Here is a 14,661-nt window from a genome sequence, read left to right on the forward strand (position 1 = left end):
ATCAAGAACAAACATCTCTTACATCATTTAGTCGAAAACCTCGCAAAAAATAACTTCGAAGAAGCTGTTGTATTATTCTTTTTTAAAGGTAAACAGACAAGAAGCTCACAAAGAAAATTGCGCTAAATTATCTAATTATTACTAGTTGGCTATATCCTCGTCTTATTGACGACCTCCGTTCTAGGGGTCAGGCACTGTATTTGGAAAAATGCAATACCTCGATTTGACGCAGATGTAGAGTTTTGTGACCCCTATAGGGGTCATCATATCATATTATATCATCACATTCACCGCATCCCTTTAGGGATCCTGTTTAATTTATATGTAGAATAGGTTAGACGGGGTTATGCAGGTTCTTCTCTCTAAAGGGATGCAGTAAATGCGATGATATGACAACATTGTTCAACCGATTCTTTTAACAACGCGTTCTACTTTTCCTGAAAACAAAAGCAGAAAAAGTCCTCATGTTTACATTAAGCTCGATATGACATGCTTTGGCGCAAATTCTTTACATCGGCCAATCTAACCGCTCAGAAACTTATTTCATGTAATATTCATCACAAATCTTGATGAAAAACTTGAATCCAGTACCGCAACCCTTGGTAATCCTCTTGCGTAGTAATCGGAATCCTTTTCAAGTTTTGATCATGTTGATGAGTTAATCTTTTCGCTCTTTTGGGATTAATTCAAGTCCTATTACCCTTTTTACTATACAGAAGGCTTTGTCATGGGTATAAATTAATAAGGGCGAGAAAATCGCGTTCACCTACAATTGTTTTATTAACTTTTATTAATTGTTTTCAGGTCAAAAACTTAAATGGTCAAAAGAGGAAATAAAAATCGTGACAGAAGGTTTCCACGACTTCATCATAAGCCCTGAAGATGATTTGCCCGGCAAACACCTGTGTAATCTATTAATCCAGGACAACCCGATATTACAACGAAGAACATGGTCTAAAGTTAAAGATTTTGTTCGTAATTACAAAAAGAATTTAAAGAAACTTAAATAGACGAAGGAGAAAAGACGAAGAACAAGAAGAAGAAAAGTTAATGTCATTTTTTTTTAAATATACTGCTTTAAAAACGGTACTATGATGGGATAACTATGATTTTACTGCCAACAACTTATTTGTTACGCATTATTATAGGATGGGGACATAATCGACCTTTTTTCGATTTTCTACCTGGACAAGTTGTTTTTGGACATTTTTTGGGTGCTGATTCCGAAAATCATACTCATTTTGGCTGAAATTCAATATTCAGCCTGCTAACGCTATGCAACAAGTTGGCCAGAATGTCCCAAAATAGGCATTTCTGTGTTTCCAAGTTGGCCAAAGTACTAAAATGGCAGAAATAGTCAAATATTTTTTAAATTTGGCTTTGTATTGGATATTGTCATTGCGCCTTCAAAGATCAAACCAATCTGAATTATACAGTTTACACTGTGGGATCTTAGGAAAAACTTGGTTTTTATTTACACAGTTGAGCATCAAACTATAACGAATGTTAGCAAGGAAAGCTAAATCATAAAATAAATCTGAATATTGATTTTCAGCCAAAAATGAGTATGATTTCCGGAATCAGCACCCTAAAAATGTCCTAAAACAACTTGTCCTGGCCAAAGTGTGGAAATCATTTGTGATAGCTCATTCATGTAATTGAATTCACCCCCAGCTCAGGCTTGACTTGACTTAAAAATCTGCCATCATTTTGCAAAATATATTTAGTTAGAAAGTTTGTTTCCTTAAAGTTATAGTTGTTAGAATTTGTTGATTTGAATTTTCTTTTCTATTGTGCTATTATAAGCACTTTTGCTTTTTTTCATTGCAGAAGTTTACATGCTTTAATGCTAAATCTTGTTAGAAGCTTTTTGATTAAGTTTTTATCATGTGTATTTTTACTTTGTATGTTATTTATTAACTCAACTTTTTTTATCGTGCTATGAGCACTTTTATTCAATATATTAATTGCTAAAATTTGTTAATTCAAGTTTTTTTATCGTGCTATGAGCTGTTTTATTCAATATATTAATTGTTAAAATTTGTTAATTCAAGTTTTTTATCGTGCTATGAGCACTTTTACGTTTCTTTTACATTGGAAAAGTTTGTAAAATGAAAAAAGTCTTTATTTAGTTATTTAATGACTTAATTATTGACCTTTGAAGTTTTTGCCTTTAAAAGTACTGAATGAGGTCAATCAACGTCACGAATACCTTGGTGCAAAGCATGTTCCCAGCAAACAATTTTGTGATCCGCGAAAATTTAGTACCCACGAAAGTACACACCTTATCGGGGAAAAAATGTAGGGGGTGACAAAATTTTTCCCGACCGAAATTTTTACCCGAAATTTTACATCCAAACCAAAATTCAAATCTATATTTTTTTACGCCTTTATTAACCGAAATTAGTGCTTTAAACATCGAATTACGAGATTTATTTTCAAGCTAATGAAGGAAACCAATTCATTTGGACAATTTAGTCGGGTGGAAGTAACCTGATAACAGATGTTCATAATTTTCTTACGCGCACGGTAAACCTCTAAAGGCGCTTGAAAATTATACATCTGAGGAAAATAGTCCTCCCGCGGAAAATTCTACAACTAGAATCTTGTTGTGCGCTGGAAAAATAAAAACCGATACGGCGCCCTATTCATAAACACAATCGCGCAACATTGTTGTCATTCCCAGTCCTTTTAGACGAACGCGGTCCTTACGATTTCGAGATTGCATATTCGTCAGATTGTTTGTTTTCACACATCCCTTTAGAGCTTCAGCGTGGTGTGCAGAAAACATTCACAATCTGATCTCAGGTTAGGTGGAAGTGACTAAATTGTAATAATTTGGTCGAAGAAAAGTGACGAATTTGAAATTTTGGTCGGGGAAAAGTGACGAAATGACCTCTAGGTGACGAAATTTTCCCCCGATTAGTTGAAACCGTGACATTCTTCCCCAATAAGGTATGTACACTCATTCCTATTCGTATTCATGTATATATATAGCATTTCGATTATATAAAATGTTAGTTAAATTGAAAAGCCATATTAAATAGCGGTCAAAGTATTCCGGGCCATTAAAGATTCAAACGGCGGGTGATATTGAAAGATTCTGTGACTCAAATAGTCATACCCACGCTGAGGAAACTAAGGCACTCGGCTCCAGAGTACCGTGACTGATATGGACATCCATGTCCCCATCTAAGATAGGCGATTGTTTATGGTCAGTATTTTATCTTTTATCTTACCTTAAGCGGCCGCCTATCTTGTGACATTTCAGGCGGCCGCCTATCTTGACTTAGGCGGCCGCCTGTCTTGTGACATCTCAGCCTATCTAAGGAAGGCGGTCGCCTGACTTAAATATTTTATTCTTTTGCACGTGTTTTACAAACAAAATGGCGTCGGTACGGAATAATACGTAACCATGTCCAAAGTAGGCCTTTTCTGTTACGTTCACTTCTAACACTGTATCCATATGGTCAAAATAATAAAGAAAAATACAAGAATGTTTCATAACCTACGGCTTGAATTTAGCCTTTATATTGTGCCGCACTGACCAATCGACCATTGGTCAGAAGAGACAGGGGAGGTCAGGTCGTTTTTTGATTGACTTTTCAATGGATTTTTCCAGCAAAAAAACAAAAGATATCTGGGATATCAGGCCTTAATTTACCTCCATGAAATATAAAAAATTAAGCTTGATTTAAATCCTTTCTCTCTCAAATAGTATATCAGGAAATTACTCTTTTCTATTTCAAGAATAAAACAGTGTCAAAGAGGGGCAAAAAGAAGACCATATAAAGTAAAACGATTTTATGCAATAAACAGACTGTACCCTTATAATCATAAAGGTTGGCGAGTCCAGTCAAAACACAGAGTTGATCTGTAGCATCACGCTTCACCTTCTTGCCTCAATAGATACCTTAAAGGAAGAAATTTTGGCGGAAAGAAAATTTGGCGGATTTGGCGGATTCGGCCAGAATCCGCCAAATTAAGTTCCCGCCAAAATTTCTTTTTTCCGCAATCCGCCAAATTAAACTTTTTGAAAATATGATCTCTTTTAAGGTGTTTTTGCAGTTTTTTTGCTGTTTTTACGCCATATTAAGGATAACTTTTTCAGCAAACGCCAAATTTAGTTTTTTCGTCCATTCGCCAAATTAAATTCCCTCTAAAAAACTTTTTCGGCCATCCGCCAAATTAAATTCCCGCCAAAATTTCTTCCTTTAAGGTAAATCAAATTGAAACAAACACCCAACAACCCAACAAACAATAATTGTCAATAGACGGGGACAGGGATGTCCATATCAGCCACGGTATTAAAGGGCTGAAATTTTATTAACCACTCTGTCATAGGGCGATAACGTCATTTCCGGCCCGCTCGGAACACTTTGCAGTTTTTGATTATCGGCCCTTCAGTGCCATTTGCTTCCTCCGCTTCGTGCCGGGCCCAAATGACACTTGTCGGGCCGGTAATCAAACTAAGCAGACCAAAGATAACAACAGCGACCTCAAACTGAAAGCTACTGTTATATTAGTTCAAGGTAGAAGAGCATCCACTCATCGCAGTGGAAGATTCAGGGGCAGTTTCTGACGTTGGCTGTTTTAATATTTAGGTTATTTTTAACCTACATCAGTCAGCCATTTTCCCTCAGCGAATGGGGTAGGTATTAACTTACCAGGGAACTTACTCAAACTCAAGATACCAGCCATCATTGAAATGAAAAAAATAATGAAAAGCCGGATAAAAGAACTTTACATTTTTCTTAGTGGCTGTTTATATGGAGGAGGGCTAGCCCGGCTAGGTGAGATGGGACAGATATTCGAACGTTACGTCACATTTTTTGACGAATCAAATGGCTAAAAATAGATCACGTGACGTTAAAACTTATACCACCTAAACTAGCCGGGCCTCCATATTAACAGCCCCTTAGAAAAATGGTCAATAAGACCCAGGCTAATAGGAAAGTGTAAGATTCCATCTCAGTGCTGGGTAACGTCACTTTTTGATTGATGTACACAAGCCCTAAAATAGAAAAGTTGTTATCTAAAAAACTTTTTGATAATGTCACCTGTTCACCCTCATAAAAGAGAAAATACTTGTGTGGTAAATCACACTCTTTATTACTACGCTTATGGGACACTTTTCTTTTTACAAGAGTGTCAATGATTTGTTAGATCTTCACTGACTACTTCTATTGCCTTTTTTGTTTTGGAATAAGTTTTGAAATGAAAAAGCTGTATGTTTTGTATCGAGCACTCTGCCAGAATCTTGTTCACTTTACATTGCATCTCAATTATAATTTTTACATAGTTTATAATGATCATGATACAAGTATCTTGTAAAAAAATTACATCTCTTTGGAAAATTCTCTTAAATGCGGTGTTTTACTTTTCATTTAAGGCTTCTGAAGTTATTAGCCGACCTTCTTGGGTCATCCAGCCTTAGATGCTTCATTCAGCTTAATCGAGTTTAATAGACCTTATTTAAAGAGGCTGACCTGTTGAATAATAATTTAGTCCAGCATAAAAATAATGATACAGTGCCATGCACCTGGGGGGGGGGGCACCTAGGCAAACCGAGGGCCCCTGAGGCAAAATTGACCGACGGGTATGTGCGGGGCGCTAAGTGGTACCTTTTCCAAGATGTTTAAAATGCACTGTAAGGGTCGGAAAAAGCAGAGCTGCACTGTAAGGGTATAAGTTTCAGAAAATTCTTGAAAAATGTTGATATTTTTCGCAAAAGTGCTAGAATTTTAACCAATTTTGCACGAAAAGGGTTGAAAATTAAGGGGAAAATGCACTGTAAGGGTATGATTTTCACTGATTTTTGCTGCACTGTAAGGGTGCAATTTTAAAAGCCAATTTTTAGTCCGCACATACCGTCGGTCCGCAACCCCCCCCCCCCCCCCCCGGGGCCATGCATAATTACTGTATGATGCATATTTTAATAATTATGCATGGCTGTGTCATTATTTTTATGCTGGACTGAATAAATTATTCATCAGTTCGACCTCTCTTTAAAAAAGGTCTTTGTGGAAAGATTCTCCACAAGTAGGTGTGCATGTTTTAAATTGTCCCTACAAAATTAACTGCATGACATTACACAACACAATATCTCCACAAGTAATTGTGCATGTGAAAAATTGTCCCCACAAAATTAACTGCGTGACATTACACAACCCCACAAGTTTACACAAACTTGAAGATTACACATTAAACATGATTTGTGGGGACGTTTCTTGTTGGTCCATTTTGGACCTTAAAAAGACGTTTCCTATCATGAAATATAGAACTTACTTGTGGGACAAGCAAAAATGCCCCCACAAGTTATTGTGCCCCCACAAGGATAGTAATAAAGAGTGTGATTGATCCCATAGTTATAGGCACACACACGATGTGTCAATACCCACAATACAAGACATAGAATCAACCTTTTTGAACATCTCGTTTAAAATGACAGAGGCATATTCTTATGATGGAAATGGTACTAATTTGAATGAAATTGAGACTGTTATTAATGAATTAGAAGATTCGATTTCGTTTCTGGAACTTATATTTCAAAGATGTGGTGGTCATCAGCCAGCAGCTGGTCATCATCAACACGGACACGGTCAACAGCAACATCTGGAGGATGTAGTAACTTTGAAATGTCAAGCAAGGCAGGCTTTGGATCATCTAGAATTATTACTTGTTCAGCTTGGTGGGGGGATGATACTTTACATCCACACTTAGGAAGACCAAAAATCAATATTTCAAAAGAAAACTTGATATTCCTATTTGATTTGATGAAAAGCTGGAAGCTTGTTTCCCAATTATTGAAGGTGTCTGACCGTACAATTCGAAGACGAAGAGTAGAATTTGGTTTACCAATAGCAGAGCTAAATGGACCAAGACAGTTTTATTCCAATATCAGCAATGAAGAACTTCTTAATATCATTAGAGAGATTCTGCAACTTACACCAGATGCAGGAGAGACAATTGTCATTGGAGGTCTTAGGACTAGAGGGCTGCATGTTCAAAGAAGAAAAGTCAGAGAAGCAATCATGATTGTTGATCCCATTGGTAGAATTTCTCGACGATCACAAGCAGTTGTTAGAAGACAATACAATATCAGTCATCCTAATGAGCTTTGGTAATAGTCCCTTTTGGAATCGCGATACCATATTGAATAATTACTTGAATCCATTGACGTCATGAATCCAGGACAAGAATCGACTAATGATTTTATGTAGTCCAGGCGAATTGATCAAAGTCAATCGAAGGATCAAAATTCGATTAGCCAAATCAATTGAACGCCAATTGAATTTACATTGTTTTTGGTCCAATCATAATTCGATTGACTTTCGATTAGACTCAATTGATTCGATTATGATTCGATTAATTCGGCTTTTGTTTATTGTTCAATATTTGCTAAAGTTCCGCTCCATCGGTGTTTCTTTTCATCAGATTATTCTTGATATGCGTAAGTCAAGATTACGTCATTTACGACGAAAAAAACACGTCGAATGTCCGGGTCTATATCGACATAGGCTGCATACATCCCCTCTGATTTGATTTGATATAGGGCCATAGGGGATGCTCATCATCATCCCGTTTGTTGTTGTCCTAGCCAACCCGCCCTTCTTTGTATTTGTATTCCTCAAATTCCGGACGAAATAAAGGTCGATTCTGCTCCTGCTATGAATTCGATTAATTCGGCTGAAAAATTTTCCAATCGAAGTTCAATTTACTTCGATTGACTTCCCCTGGTGTAGTACGTGCAATCGCTCACAAAATTCAATAGTCGCAAGCGTTCGCGCACGTACTACATGAAATCATTGGTCGATTCTTGTCCTGGATTCATGACGTCACTGGATTCAAGTATTTATTCAATATGGTATCGCGATTCCGAAAGGAAATTAAGTATCAATAGACTTTTTCACCTTTCCATCCGCCATATTGAATTGTATGCAAAAATTATGGTGACCGAATTGCCGTGGTGAAATTCTCTTAGAAAGTATGCAAAACATACGCAAAAAGAAAGTATTGATATAAAACTTTGCATAAAAAACATGCATAATTGGCATTATATTAAAGTGTAATCTTGTAGAAGAAAGATTAAATTAGCTTCTCTTGAAAACTGAAAACAATCATATTCACTCATCTCTTAGAACAAGCCCTTCAAAAAACCATAACATTAAACATAAACTCAAAATGAAAATCACCAGCGAAGGTAAAAAATAATCCTTATTCGGCTGACGGTAAAATATTCTCTTGGGAATAGAGCCGCCAAATGATCAAATCAAAACATTGATAAACGTCATAATTACTGCTTTCAGTTTCCTGTATTTTTGCATACAATTCAAGATGGCAGATGGAAAGGCAAAAAGGTCTATATGCCTAAATTGAAAACAAAAAGAAAGATTTTTAAACATCATTTTCTACTGTCAAACCTTCACACCTTCTAAAATCAAGGTTTTTTCTGCTCTAAAGGATTTGTCTTGGATTTTCTTGTTGTAAAACCGGCGTATTATATATCATCACTTTTCTTTTCTAAAGGACAGACTCCTAATCTCCACATATATATTTTGCTGATGAAGTTGTATTACAACAGAATATCTTGCCGTAGGTTTGAGTTTTCGGTTACCAAAAACGTTGTTTCATGAAAAACTGGGCCCAATTTTACGATTTTTATAAGCACATCAATTATTTTATTAGCTATAGTTACTAGCTTTTCTCGTGATTGGTTAATTCATATCTTCTGATATTTTGCTCAAAGATGTCTAACACCACATACTATTTATTGAATGTACCTGATTAGAAAAAAGTGTGCAAAATTTGCTCATCTGTATTTTTTAAATATGTTTTTACACTTTTTGACTTTTTACTCTGACACTCTCTGACCCACTTCAATCGTTGAAAACATTTTGGAATTTGTTGAGATTTGTCACAATATTTCAATGTTCTTCTGATAACTAGGTAGGTCCTTAAAAGTATGGCTTCTGTTATTTCTGATTTTTTGCACGAAGATGCAATTTATCGATGCCCAAAATGTGACAGAGTCGGATTTTTCAGGAAATTTTTTTCTGGCCCAAAATGTCAAAAATATGCCAGAAATCACAATTTTTTCGATTCTCTTAAAGAACTCAACTTTAGGACTTGGATAAAAAATTTCTTAGGTCTTTGATCAAAATCTTGTTGTGTTTAACCCATTAAGTGCCTCTTTTTCTTCTTTGTTTTCATCCTCATTTTCTAATTTTTTTCAGTCCTGTTCTTGTTTCCGCTGCCAATTAGTTTTTCTTCTTTCTTTCTTCTTTTTCTCCTATTTTTGACCCATTTCCAGCTTGTCATTGGCTCATTTTCAGGCCAACAAGAAAATCCAAGACAAATCCTTTAGAGCAGAAAAACCTTGATTTTAGAAGGTGTGAAGGTTTGACAGTAGAAAATGATCTTTAAAAATCTTTCTTTTTGTTTTCAATTTAGGCATATTGATGGTCATCATAAATTAATAAGGTGGCGATTTGTGATCCATGGTGGCATAGACGGTTACAGTCGAAAGATTTGCTACCTGCAATGTAGTAATAACAACAAAGCTGCCACCGTAGTAAAATTGTTTTCTGATGCAGCGATCACTAATCCAGACGGTACTAATCGAATGCTTCGATTACGGAAGTAATCGAAGTAATCGAATGATTATTTATCGATTACTGCTTTCGATGACAGGTAATCGACCGCATTCGATTACAAAAATCGAATGCATTCGATCACTGAAATTTCGTAAATTGGGTGAGTATTCGATTATCCATTGGATTACTTTTCAATGACCCTTCGATTACTTCGATAACCCTTCGATGACTTCGATAACCCTTCGATGACGTTCGAAAGCCCTTCGATAACGCTTCGATGACGTTCGATAACCCTTCAATGACTTTGATTATTGCAAATTATTCGATTATCTTCGACAGTCAGGCAAATCCTTGCATTTGCACGGGGTGTGCATTTGCAACGGGTTTTCCCGACCCTGTGCAAATGAGCTAGAACGCGTCAGGCAAATACGTCAATTTCAACTTTAAATCAAATTGAAAACGGGGGAAAATGAAGATGAACGGGGCTTTCATTTTTTCTTTACGAGATTCTTCATTCGTTATAAAGAATTGTGTCCATTGAAAAAAGATTCCACCCATTCAATCTTTTTTAATCAAGCAAAATATTTTTGGTAAATTTGAGTATTTCTAAACGTCTGCGTCTAGATCACGCGATTTCGCTGCTCGAAAAATTTGCATACGGAACCCGCCCTTACCGGCTTTCTTTATGATGCGAACGGCCTTGAGGATCGTTAAAATGCGATTTTCGTATTTGCGATAGGTCGATATAGAATACTATTCAGCGATACCTAACACTCCTAAAAATACACCCCTGCATCAGAATCATATCTATATTTTCTTCCCAAACATTAGACTTAGCTTCACTGCTAACAAAAACGACTGATCCTATTATTTCAATACTTTGTTGAAAGTTCAAGCTCAAATAAAGTTTTTACTTTTCTTTTTATTCAGGAGAAATGGATCAAATGAAGCGGAGACGATTTGTCAATATCACAATCATTACGGACTGCTTTCACTAAACTCAAGAGACAGCGTAAGTTACATTGTTGTATGTATGAAACAATTATCTCATCTAGATCTATGTTGAAATCTAGATCGATTTTTGTGCTTCCCATCAATTAGTGTGCGTTACTTGTTACCGTAACTTCGACAGTTTATCCACAGACTTTTGAGCGACAATCACTTTTTCTAGTTTCAAGCTTAACAAAATCCACCGTACCACGGATCTTCCACAGTCATAACTTCAATTTTCATTCTTTATTTAGTGTGCCGCCACCAATGTACCGATTGTTACCATTATGAGCTGTTCAGGGAGAGCGTGTTGCTCGAGAGTCGTGAAGAAGATAAGAACCATCTTTTTTATTAAAGTTAACAATTTATAAAATAATATACGTTACGAAATAAATACAACATTAAAAAAAGTGGCCAAAAATAAAAATGAGGCAATTGATCATTACAATCAAATTAATAGAATATAGACTGTAACTTCGTTGGTCTTTCTTTCCTTTATGGGTGTTGTTTTCATTCTCTCACGCACATACACCACTGTCTCTGTGCCGCCCTGGTGGATCTACTTCCTTCAGTGTGGATGAAAATTTCTATCTAATCGTAGTGTCCAGACGATTTTTGTTTAAGTTTTCTAGTGGGGCGGGAGGCTCCACCGGATCTCTGACACAAGGGTATTCTCCAGAGGGTTTCCATCATATTCTCGCCCTCGCCAATGAATGTGTATCATTATGATATTACTACAACGTTGGAAATGGTGGAAAATACACGTCTCACCTGGATATGATCGCAATTGTGGTCCCTTAAAAAATTGAAACGAAAAAAAAATAAAATAAAAAAGAAAAAGAAAACGGCGGGCGAGAGAAGAATTGTTGTAATTCATCCTATCTTGACCCACTGGAGAAAACTAAAAAAAAAGTATGGAGGGGCGGATCGGGATTCTGAAACACCGTTATCTCACAATACCCGTATTCTAAGTTTCGTATGTTCCGCATTCAAAAATCGAAAGTATGGCCGCGCGGATAAACTCCTTCGCTACATCCTCACGCCAGCATAAGAAGGAACGATTCTTGTTTTCCAAATCAAAATACAAAGACAATAAAGAAGGATTACCTGGTATATCTTATTGAATTTGATTCATCTTCTTGACGTTGATTCTAAACAAAAAGAATGGTGCTAATTGATTGTAAAACCATTGCAAAATCTTAAATTTTATAATTTTCCACCCCGTGAAAATGCACAGAGCTCCAAAAACCCAGTGTATTTGCACCGGGTTTTCGTGCTACTTTCGATTTCGACCCGTTGCAAATGCAACGTAGTGGACTCCGTGCAAATGCAAGGATATTTGCCTGACTGTTCGACGACCCTTTGACAATTTTTCTTCGAATTTCCTTTCAGTTTCCCACACTAAGAAGAAGATTCCTGTGAAAGACCAGAACTCCGGGTAGTTAAAAAAACGAGCTTCAAAAGATTATTAGCCCTACCCAGTAGGCTCTCCCGTGTGCACAGTACAATGTACGGCCTGGTTCGATTAAACTTTGCTGTTGAAATAAACAAGGGAATAAAGAGATCGAAGCCTTCGATGACTAGTCGAAGTAATCGAATGGTAATCGAAGTAATCTAATAAATCTTACAAACCGATAGTAATCGAATTAATCGAAGAGTAATCGAATTAATCGAAGAGTCATCGAAGGGTCATCGAACATTCATCTAACGGTAATCGAAGAAGATGCAGATATTCTGAGGCTGGTGAGTATTCGATTATTTCAAAATTTCGGCGTAATCGTTAAGTAATCATTCGATGACGTTCGATTATATTCGATTATTATCGATTACAATCGAACGTTCGGAACATTCGATTAGTACCGTCTGGACTAATGGTTTCCCTTGGAGAGTGCGGAGTGATATGGGTGTAGAAAATGTGGATGTTTCAACATTTGTCATAAGTCATCGGCGTGCGAACCGAGGAAGCATGATTGTTGGTTCCTCTGTACACAACCAGAGGATAGAACGCCTCTGGTTGGATGTCAAACGTTTGGTTGTGAGGTACTACAGTGCCATTTTTTACTCTCTTGAAAATCAAGGATATCTGGATCCTCTAAGAGATGATCATCTTCTGGTGCTACATATGGTGTTTTTACCCCTTGTAAATGGGTCTCTCGAAGAGCTTATCAATGATTGGAACAATCATCCAATGAGTACAGCCAGGAAATATTCGCCTAATCAGTTATGGTATATTGGTATGCAAGATCTACATGAACAAGATCAAGAACGGTTTGATTCCCTGATCAAAGTTGATCCTCAGAACTATGGCGTAGATGAAGATGGCCCATTTTTAAATGGCGAAGAGGAATTGGAAGTCGCTGTCCTGGGTATGATTTATGAGTGTTATTGCCCCCGCAGGAGCGTAGCGACGAGGAGGCACTCATAGTTTCACGCATAGATATTGGACTGGAATTTCAAAATTTTGCGAATTGTTTTGTTGTTGCGTAAGCATTTCCGTAGTTAGCCTATTCCGTAAATGTTCGGTTACTGCTCGGTTTTCCCTAGACTAGCGGGCCTGTGGTCTTTAGCCTGCAAACCTTTTGTTTATCTGATATTCCGATGGCGTATTGGCGGCCGCCCACACTAAAGCTCTAAAGGAGCGGACCAATATGCCCGACCTTCAGAGCAAAGCGTGTCGTAGCCACAGATCTGTAAAGCCCGAAGGGCTAGATTTGCGGCCTTGGTCAAAAAGTGAAGCTCATCTTTGGAAGGATTTCTTACCAGAGTCACGTGACTAAAATATGCAATTTCACCGGTTTGAGAGATGTGAAATAGCGTTTGCCGCCTACTTTTTTATCTCGCGCTCCGAAAACAATTAAAATACTAGATCCTATCCATCGGCACGAAATTTAAAAAGTCAAATTTTTGCTTCACTTTTTTTTGCTGGAGAAAGCTTAAAGCTGCCTATCTAGCCCTTCGGGCTTTACAGATATCTGTGGTCGTAGCATATTTCCACATCTGAAACCAGATAAACCTTTTGTTGTTTACGGCAGACGCCGCGAGCCTTTTACCGTGCTTTTAACCGAGGATTTTATTTCTTTTTATCCGCTAATATAGAATTTTCTCTTTTGAATGTTACAGGAATCTGGAAGTTTTAAAACTCAACTTTACTCAGTCTCAGACGGATCTTACTCACGGCAGACATTCTCCTGCAGTCAAAACGCATTAACTTTTGACTTTGGGATTAAACTGGAATACATACTTGCAAACTTAATAGTGAATTTGCTGACAGTCAAATTATACAATCTGTCTCCTGTCTTAGACATTTAGATTGATTCATTTTTCGACCCAAACAGTAGAACAATGATTGAATATGGACAAAAGTGATTATTGTTGGTGGTTGAATTGGCAACGAAATTCCACTGTAACTAAATTTATTCAACAATCGTCATTCAACATACTCTACCCCCAACAAGAATGCTTAAAGATCCTGTGTTATGGTACTTCGACAGTAAGTACAAATAATTTTTTCTTCGTGTACTTTTATAAGACTTGGTTTTATTAATCTTTTATGTTTAACCTGTGTTCTTGTTGATACTTAGGCGGTCATCGAAAAAATGCTCTGTTCGCGTCGCAACTGGTGTTAAAAATGCATGCAGGCGGATGGGCGGTCAAAAAAATTCCCGTGTTTTTTTAAATCACGTCAGTAATTCAGGGCCGGTGGTGACGCAGATTTTTTTCCGCATCTCCGCACCAGAAAATCAGCAGAAGATATGATGCGGGCGGGTGATGCGAATAGAACAATTTTTCGATGACCACCTTACCAACCGCCTTACCAGGCACTATTTGGGAAATTATTATCAAAGATTGAAAGAAACTTTTGTGAACTAGTTTTGAGAAATTTCAGTACACTCACCATAATCATCTTCATTTCTGTTCTTATTCCCTCTTAAGCTTTTTATGAATGAGGATTCGTTTACCTTGACAACGCAATATTATCTCGTTACTGCTACTATTACCACGTTACGTCATGATTTTCCATCCTTCTACACGATATTGCTGTTACAACTGCAAGATAACTGGCATATCTTTTTAA

Source organism: Clytia hemisphaerica, unplaced genomic scaffold (assembly GCF_902728285.1).
Source record: "Clytia hemisphaerica strain Z4C2 unplaced genomic scaffold, Clytia hemisphaerica genome assembly, whole genome shotgun sequence".
NCBI classification, from domain to species: Eukaryota; Metazoa; Cnidaria; class Hydrozoa; order Leptothecata; family Clytiidae; genus Clytia; species Clytia hemisphaerica.